General features: G+C 34.4%; 2 non-coding genes across 2 annotated transcripts; one reads left to right on the top strand and one right to left on the bottom strand.

Moving 5' to 3' along the window:
* The first annotated feature begins 389 nt into the window (after nucleotides 1–389).
* On the top strand, nucleotides 390–493 carry LOC112746121 (small nucleolar RNA R71). Its single transcript, XR_003174019.1, has one exon. It is a non-coding gene; the product is annotated as a small nucleolar RNA R71 (small nucleolar RNA).
* An 8,264-nt stretch (nucleotides 494–8,757) lies between these two features.
* On the bottom strand, nucleotides 8,758–8,865 carry LOC112746701 (small nucleolar RNA R71). Its single transcript, XR_003174571.1, has one exon. It is a non-coding gene; the product is annotated as a small nucleolar RNA R71 (small nucleolar RNA).
* Between the last annotated feature and the right edge of the window lie 558 nt (nucleotides 8,866–9,423).

Here is a 9,423-nt window from a genome sequence, read left to right as displayed (position 1 = left end):
TGTAATTCACCTCTGCTATTGCAGGGTTCTCAGGATCATAAGCTTCTTCTTCAGAAGATGCCTCTTGAGTACTGTTGGATGCAGCTTGCATTCCATTCAGACTCTGAGAAATCATATTGACTTGCTGAGTCAATATATTGTTCTGAGCCAATATGGCATTCAGAGCATCAATTTCAAGAACTCCCTTCCTCTGAGGCGTCCCATTACTTACAGGATTCCTCTCAAAAGTGTACATAAACTGGTTGTTAGCAACCATGTCAATGAGTTCCTGAGCTTCTGCAGGCATTTTCTTTAGGTGAATGGATCCACCTGCAGAATGGTCCAGTGACATCTTTGATAACTTAGACAGACCATCATAGAATATATCCAGGATGGTCCATTCTGAAAGCATGTCAGATGGACACTTTTTGGTCAGTTGCTTATATCTCTCCCAAGCTTCATAGAGGGATTCACCTTCTTTCTGTCTGAAGGTTTGAACATCCACTCTAAGCTTACTATGCTTTTGAGGAGGAAAGAACTTGGCTAAGAAAGCCGTGACTAGCTTATCCCAAGAGTTCAGGCTATCTTTCGGTTGAGAGTCCAACCATATTCTAGCTCTGTCTCTCACAGCAAACGGGAAAAGCATGAGCCTGTAGACCTCGGGATCAACCCCATTGGTCTTAACAGTATCACAGATCTGCAAGAATTCAGTTAAGAACTGAAAAGGATCTTTAGATGGAAGTCCATAAAACTTGCAGTTTTGTTGCATCAGAGAAACTAGTTGAGGTTTAAGCTCAAAATTGTTTGCTCCAATGGTAGGGATGGAGATGCTTCTTCCATGTAAGTTGGAATTTGGTGCAGTAAAGTCACCAAGCATCTTCCTTGCATTGTTGTTATTTTCGGCCATGTCTTCTTTTTCAAGATTCTCTGTAAGGTTTTTTCTGGATTGTTGTATTTTGGCTTCTCTTAGTTTCTTCTTCAGAGTCCTTTCAGGTTTAGGGTCTGCTTCAACAAGAATGTTCTTGTCCTTGCTCCTGCTCATATGAAAAAGAAGAGAACACAAAAGAAAATATAGAATCCTCTATGTCACAGTATAGAGATTCCTTATGCAAGTATAAGAAGAGAAGAATATAAGAAGGAGAAGAGGAAAATTTGAGAATTAAACAAAATAAAATAAAAATATTTTAAAATTAAACTTAAAATTCAAAAATTAAAATTGAAATCAAATTAAATTAAAATAAAAACAATTAGTTAATTAAAAAGGAAATTTGAAAAAGAGGGAAGGAATTTTCAAAAATTAGAGAGAGAGTTAGTTAGGTAGTTTTGAAAAAGATAAGAATCAAACAAAAAGTAAAGTGGTTAATTGAAAAAGATTTGAAAATCAAATTTGAAAAGATAAGAAGTTAGAAAAATTTTAAAATTAAATTTTGAAAAAGATGTGATTGAAATTTATTTTGAAAAAGATTTGAAAAAGAAGTTTAAAAAGATTTGATTTTGAAAATTAAAGTTGATTACTTGACTAACAAGAAACAAAAGATATGATTTTAAAATTTAAAGATTGAACCTTTCTTATTAGGCAAGTAACAAACTTAATATTTTTGAATCAATCACATTAATTGTTAGCATTGAATTCGAAAATATGAAATAAAAATAAGAAAAATATTTTGAAAATTAATTTGAAATTTTTGAAATTATGAAAGAAAAATGAAAAAGGTTTGATTTTTGAAAAAGATAGGATTTTTAAATTGAAAATTTGATTTGACTCATAAGAAATAATTAAATTTAAAAACTTTTTGACTAAATCAAACCAAATTTTTGAAATTTTATGAGAGAATAAGGGAAAGATATTTTTTTGATTTTTGAATTTTTAATGAAGAAAGAGAAAAACAATGAAAAGACTCACATGAAAGTTTTGGATCAAAATAAATGATGCATGCAAGAAGACTATGAATGTTAAGATGAACACCAAGAACACTTTGAATGTCAAGATGAACATCAAGAACTTATTTTTGAAAAATTTTTAAGAAAAGAAAAACATGCAAGACACCAAACTTAGAAATTTTTAATTTTTAGACACTATGAATGCAAGAATGCACATGAAAAACAAGAAAAGATGCAAAACATGAAAATGCAAAGATCAAACAAAGAGATTCATCAAGAACAACTTGAAGATCATGAAGAATGCAATGCATGAATTTTCGAAAAATGCAAGAAAGAGATAAACATGCAATTGACACCAAACTTAAAATTTGACTCTAGACTCAAACAAGAAACATAAAAAATATTTTTGATTTTATGATTTTATAAAAATTTTTTGGATTTTTCGAAAATTAATTTGAAAAAGGAAAATAAGGATTCCAAAATTTTTAATAAGAATTCCAGGAATCTTGCACTGTTAGTCTAAAGCTCCAGTCCAAGAATTAGACATGGCTTACTAGCCAGCCAAGCTTTCAGTGAAAGCTCTGGTCCAAAACACTAGACATGGCCAATGGCCAGCCAAGCTTCAGCAGATACAAATCAGACATATAACAGCTGATACTTCATCCAACTTCATATGCTGATAGGTGGAAGCCCCAGTCCAAATGAATTAGACATGGCTTTACAGCCAGTCAGGCTTCAACATGCTTCATGAAACTCTAGGATTCATTCTTAAAAATTCTGAAGAAAAATATATTTTTGAAAATATTTATTTTTATTTTTTTTGAAATTAATAATAAAAACAAAAAGCTTAAAATTAAAATAAATTTACCCAATCTGAGTAACAAGATGAACCGTCAGTTGTCCAAACTCGAACAATCCCCGGCAACGGCGCCAAAAACTTGGTGCACGAAATCGTGATCATTCTTTCCTTGGTAACGGCGCTAAAAACTCAATACGCACGTTCATAATATTAACTCTTTGTCACAACTTCGCACAACTAACCAGCAAGTGCACTGGGTCGTCCAAGTAATAAACCTTACGTGAGTAAGGGTCGATCCCACGGAGATTGTCGGCTTGAAGCAAGCTATGGTCACCTTGTAAATCTCAGTCAGGCGGATTCAAATGGTTATGGAGATTTAATAATTAAAAGATAAATAAAACACAAAATAAAGATAGAGATACTTATGTAATTCATTGGTGAGAATTTCAGATAAGCATACAGAGATGCTTTCATTCCTCCTGAACCTCTGCTTTCCTGTTGTCTCCATCCAATTAGTCCTACTCCTTTCTATGGCAAGCTATATGTTAGGCATCACCGTTGTCAATGGCTACATCCTGTCCTCTCAGTGAAAATGGTCCAATGCGTTGTCACTGCATGGCTAATCATCTGTCGGTTCTCGATCATACTGGAATAGGATTTACTATGAGTTTGTGTGTTTTTCTGTGATTTCAGGTATTTTCTGGCTGAAATTGAGGGACCTGAGCAAAAATCTGATTCAGAGGCTGAAAAAAGACTGCAGATGCTGTTTGATTCTGACCTCCCTGCACTCGAAATGGATTTTCTGGAGCTACTGAAACCCAATTGGCGCGCTTTCAATTGCGTTGGAAAGTAGACATCCAAGGCTTTCCAGCACTATATAATAGTCCATTCTTTGCCCGAGTTTTGACGATGCAAACAGGCATTCAAACACCAACTTCCTGCCCTATTCTGAAGTTAAACGCCAGAAACAGGTTACAAACCAGAGTTAAATGCCACAAACAGGCTGCAACTTGGCGTTTAACTCCAAGAGAAGCCTCTACATGTGTAAGGCTCAATGCTCAGTCCAAGCACACACCAAGTAGGCTCCGGAAGTGGATTTCTGCACTATCTGCACTTAGTTGCTTATTTTTCTGTAACCCTAGCTACTAGTTAGTATAAATACTACTTTTAGAGACTTACTATGTACCTCATGACATTTTACACATTCCATATTGTATTTCTGACGGCATGAGTCTCTAAACCCTATGGTTGGGGGTGAGGAGCTCTGCTGTGTTTCGATGAATTAATGCAATTACTTCTGTTTTCTATTCAATCACGCTTGTCTCTATTCTAAGATATTCACTCGCACTTAACCATGATGAATGTGATGATCCGTGATACTCATCACCATTCTCAACCTATGAACGCGTGACTGACAACCACTTTCGTTCTACCTTAGATTGAGTGTATATCTCTTAGCCTCTTGGTTCATGATCAGAGTCTTCGTGGTATAGGCTAGGACTATTGGCGGCCATTCCTGAGATCCAGAAAGTCTAAACCTTGTCTGTGGTATTCCGAGTAGGATCTGGGATGGGATGACTGTGATGAGCTTCAAACTCACGAGTGCTGGGCGTAGTGACAGATGCAAAAGGATCAATGGATCCTATTCCAACATGAGTGAGAACCGACAGATGATTAGCCGTGTGGTGATAGCGCATTTGGACCATTTTCACTGAGAGGACGGATGGTAGCTATTGACAACGGTGACCCACCAACATACAGCTTGCCATAGAAGGAGCCTTGCGTGCGTGAAGAAGAAGATAGTAGGAAAGCAGAGATTCAGAAGACAGAGCATCTCTAAAACCTCAATCTGTTCTCCATTACTGCATAACAAGTATTATTTAATTTATGCTATTTACTCTTCATAAACCTAATCACTTTTATTATTAATTTCCTGACTAAGAATTACAAAATAACCATAGCTTGCTTCAAGCCGACAATCTCCGTGGGATCGACCCTTACGCACGTAAGGTATTACTTGGACGACCCAGTGCACTTGCTGGTTAGTGGTACGAGTTGTGAAAAGTGTGATTTACAATTCGTGCACCAAGTTTTTGGCACCGTTGTCGGGGATTGTTCGAGTTTGGACAACTGACAGTTTATTTTGTTGCTTAGATTAGGAAAAATTTTTCTTTTTGGTTTATAGTCTTCCATTTTTGTTTTGGTTAAAAAATTTTTTAAATCCTTATTTTCTTTTTCAAATTTTTTCTTTTTCAAAAATTTTTATAAACTAATAATTATGTTTTTCTGTTTGAGTTTAGTTTCAATTTTTAAGTTTGGTGTCCTTTGTGTTTCTGTTTTCTTAAAAAAAATTTTCAAAAGTTGTTCTTAGCGTTCATCATGATATTCAAAGTTTTCCTGTTTGTTTCTTTTGTTTTGATCTAAAAATTTAAGTTTGGTGTCATTTTTACTTTTTTTTCTTTCCTCATAAAATTTAAATTCAAAAAAATTATATATCCTTTCCTTTAATTGCTCATAATTTTCGAAAATTTAATCTTATTCTCTTATTGTGATTTAAAAATTTTAAGTTTGGTGTTTCCTTATTGAGGTAGTTTCAACATTTAAAATTTTGAAATGATATCTTTTTCAAAACTTACTAACCACTTTCTCTCTCTTCATTTTTCGAAAATCTTCACCCATTTTTCATTTATTTTATTTTATTTTTTTTCGAAAAAAATAATAAAAATCTATATTTTGTTTGCAATTCATATCAATTCCATTTTATCCATCATGGGCCTAAATGGAAATGAACAGTCCAGAAGGACTCTGGGGTCATATGCTAACCCTATTACTGCTGCATATGGGAGTAGCATCTGTATACTTCCCATCAAAGCAAGCAGTTTTGAGCTAAATCCTCACCTCATTGTAATGGTGCAGCAAAATTGCCAGTATTCCGGTCTTCCACAGGAAGAACCTACTGAGTTTCTGGCGCAGTTCTTGCAAATTGCTGACACAGTGTGTGACAAGGAGGTAGATCAGGACGTATATAGGCTGTTACTGTTTTCGTTTGCTGTAAAAGATCAAGCTAAGAGGTGGTTAAATAACCAATCCACAGCAAGCATAAGAACATGGAAACAGTTATCAGGCAAATTCCTGAATCAATATTTCCCTCCAAAAAGGATGACACAGCTAAGGCTGGACATCCAAGGCTTTAAACAAGAGGATGATGAATCCCTTTATAACGCCTGGGAGAGGTACAGAGGGATGCTAAGGAAGTGCCCCTCTGAAATGTTTTCAGAGTGGGTGCAGTTAGACATCTTCTACTACGGGCTTACAGAGAAAGCTCAGGTATCTCTAGACCACTCAGCTGGTGGATCTATACACATGAGAAAGACTATTGAAGAGGCTCAAGAGCTTATCGATATAGTTGCTAGAAATCAGCATCTGTACATAAGTAATGAGTCCTCCATGAAAGAAGAAGCTAAGGCAGTATCAACTGACTTTAGTCCTCAGGAACAAGTTGCTGAACTCAATTAGCAGCTATCTTCTATAACAAGGCAGTTAGCAGAATTTAAGGCAGCTATCTTCTCCGTGGGATCGACCCTTACTCACGTAAGGTTTATTACTTGGACGACCCAGTGCACTTGCTGGTTAGTTACACGAAGTTGTGAAGAAGTGTTGAGATCATATTCGCGCGCACTAAGTTTTTAGCGCCGTTGTAAGAGATCACAATTTCGCGTACCAAGTTTTTGGTGCCGTTGTCGGGGATTGTTTGAGTTTGGACAACCGACGGTTCATCTTGTTGCTCAGATTAGGTAATTTTGTTTTAATTTAAAGTTTTTGTTTTTATTCTTTTTATTTTCGAAAAATTAAAAAAAATAAATAAATTATTCTATGTTCTTCAAAATTTTTAAGAATGAATTCTAGAGTTTCATGAGATATGTTGAAGCCTGGCTAGTTGTAAAGTCATGTCTAAATTCTTTTGGACCGAGGCTTCCACTCATCAGCACAGAAGCAGGTTGAATGAAGTATCAGCTGTTGTATGTCTGATATGCATGCTGAAGCTTGGCTGGCCATTGGCTATGTCTAGTGTTTTGGATGGAGCTTTCACTGAAAGCGTGGCTGGCTAGTGAGCCATGTCTAATTCCTGGACCGGAGCTATAGACTAACATTGCATGATTCCTGTAATTCTCATTAGAAATTTTGAAATCCTTATTTTTCTTTTCCCAAGTAATTTTAGAAAAATTACAAAAAAATTTATAAAATCATAAAACCAAAAATATTTTATGTTTCTTGTTTGAGTCTAGTGTCAATTTTTAAGTTTGGTGTCAATTGCATGCTTTTAATTTTTCTTTAAAATTTCGAAAATCATACATGTGTTCTTCATGATCTTCAAGTTGTTCTTGATGATCTTCTTTGTTTGATCTTTAATTTTTCATGTTTTGTGTCTTTTCTTGTTTTTCATGTGCATTTTTAATTTGTTAGTATCTAAACATTGAAAATTTCTAAGTTTGGTGTCTTGCATGTTTTTCTTTTCTTAAAAATTTTCAAAAACATGTTCTTGATGTTCATCTTGACATTCAAAGTGTTCTTGGTGTTCATCTTGACATTCGAAGTGTTCTTGCATGCATCTTTTGTTTTAACTCATAATTTTCATGTTTTGAGTCTTTTCATTGTTTTTCTCTTTCATCATTAAAAATTCAAAAATAAAAAAATATCTTTCCCTTTTTCTTCTCATAAAATTCGAAAATTTGAGTTGACTTTTTCAAAAATTTTTAAAATTCAATTGTTTCTTATTAATCAAATCAAATTTTCAATTTAAAAATTCTTTCTTTTTCAAACCTTTTTCAAAAATCAAATCTTTTTCATTTTTTCTTTCATAATTTCGAAATTTGCAAACTTTAATTTCAAAATCTTTTTCCTATTTCTATTTCATATTTTCGAAATTAATGTGATTGATTCAAAAATTTTAAAGTTTGTTACTTGCCTATCAAGAAAGCTTCAATCTTTAAATTTTAAAATCATAACTTTTAGTTTCTTGTTAATCAAGTAATTAACTCTAATTTTCAAAATCAAATATTTTTAAATTTCTTTTTCAAATCTTTTTCAAAATCTTTTCTAACTTCTTATCTTTTCAAAATTTGATTTTCAAATCTTTTTCAATTAACCACTTAACTTTTTGTTTGATTCTTATCTTTTTCAAAACTACCTAACTAACTCTCTCTCTCTCTAATTTTCGAAAATCCCTTCCCTCTTTTTCAAAATTCCTTTTTAATTAACTAATTGTTTTAAATTTTAATTTAATTTTATTTTATTTTAAAATTTTTGAATTTTAACTTTAATTTTTAAATTAAAAACAAAAATTTTTTTGTTTAATTTTCGAATTATTCTCTCATCTCTCATCTCCTTCTATTTATTTATTTATCTACTAACACCCCTCTTTCACTCAAGAATTCGAACCCACTCTTCCCCTCTGTGTTCGAGTTTTTCTCTTCCCCTTCTTTTATTCTTCTCTTCTACTCACATAAAGGAACCTCTCTACTGTGGCAAAGAGGATCGCTATTATTTTCTGTTCTCTTCTTTTTCATATGAGTAGGAACAAGGATAAGAACATTCTTATTGAAGCTGATCCTGAACCTGAAAGGACTCTGAAGAGGAAGCTAAGGGAAGCTAAAGCACAACTCTCTGGAGAAAATCTGACAGAAATTTTTGAAAAAGAAGGAGACATGGCCAAAAATAATAACAATGCAAGGAAGATGCTTGGTGACTTTACTGCACCAAATTCCAATTTACATGGAAGAAGCATCTCAATCCCTGCCATTGGAGCAAACAATTTTGAGCTTAAACCTCAACTAGTTTCTCTGATGCAACAGAATTGCAAGTTTCATGGACTTCCATCTGAAGATCCTTTTCAGTTCTTAACTGAATTCTTGCAGATCTGTGATACTGTTAAGACCAATGGGGTTGATCCCGAGGTCTACAGGCTCATGCTTTTCTTGTTTGCTGTAAGAGACAGAGCTAGAATATGGTTGGACTCTCAACCTAAAGATAGCCTGATCTCTTGGGATAAGCTGGTCACGACTTTCTTAGCTAAGTTTTTTCCTCCTCAAAAGCTTAGTAAGCTTAGAGTGGATGTTTAAACCTTCAAACAAAATGAAGGTGAATCCCTCTATGAAGCTTGGGAGAGATACAAGCAACTGACCAAAAAGTGTCCTTCTGACATGCTTTCAGAATGGACCACCCTGGATATATTCTATGATGGTCTGTCTGAGTTATCAAAAATGTCACTGGACCATTCTGCAGGTGGATCCATTCACTTGAAGAAAACGCCTGTAGAAGCTCAGGAACTTATTGACATGGTTGCAAATAACCAGTTCATGTACACTTCTGAGAGGAATCCTGTAAGTAATGGGACGCCTCAAAGGAAGGGAGTTCTTGAAATTGATGCTCCGAATGCCATATTGGCTCAGAACAAAATATTGACCTAGCAAGTCAATATGATTTCTCAGAGTCTGAATGGAGTGCAAGCTGCCTCCAACAGTACTAAAGAAGCATCTTCTGAAGAAGAAGCTTATGATCCTGAGAACCCTGCAATAGCAGAGATGAATTACATGGGTGAACCCTATGGAAACACCTATAATCCCTCATGCAGAAATCATCCAAATTCTTCATGGAAGGATCAACAAAAGCCTCAACAAGGCTTTAATAATGGTGGAAGAAACAGGTTCAGCAATAGCAAGTCTTTTCCATCATCCACTCAATAACAAACAGAAAATTCTGAGCAG

Source organism: Arachis hypogaea, chromosome 14, assembly GCF_003086295.3.
Source record: "Arachis hypogaea cultivar Tifrunner chromosome 14, arahy.Tifrunner.gnm2.J5K5, whole genome shotgun sequence".
Taxonomy (NCBI): domain Eukaryota; kingdom Viridiplantae; phylum Streptophyta; class Magnoliopsida; order Fabales; family Fabaceae; genus Arachis; species Arachis hypogaea.
The sequence above is the reverse complement of the archived record's forward strand: the minus strand, read 5'-3'. Positions and strand labels throughout refer to the sequence as shown.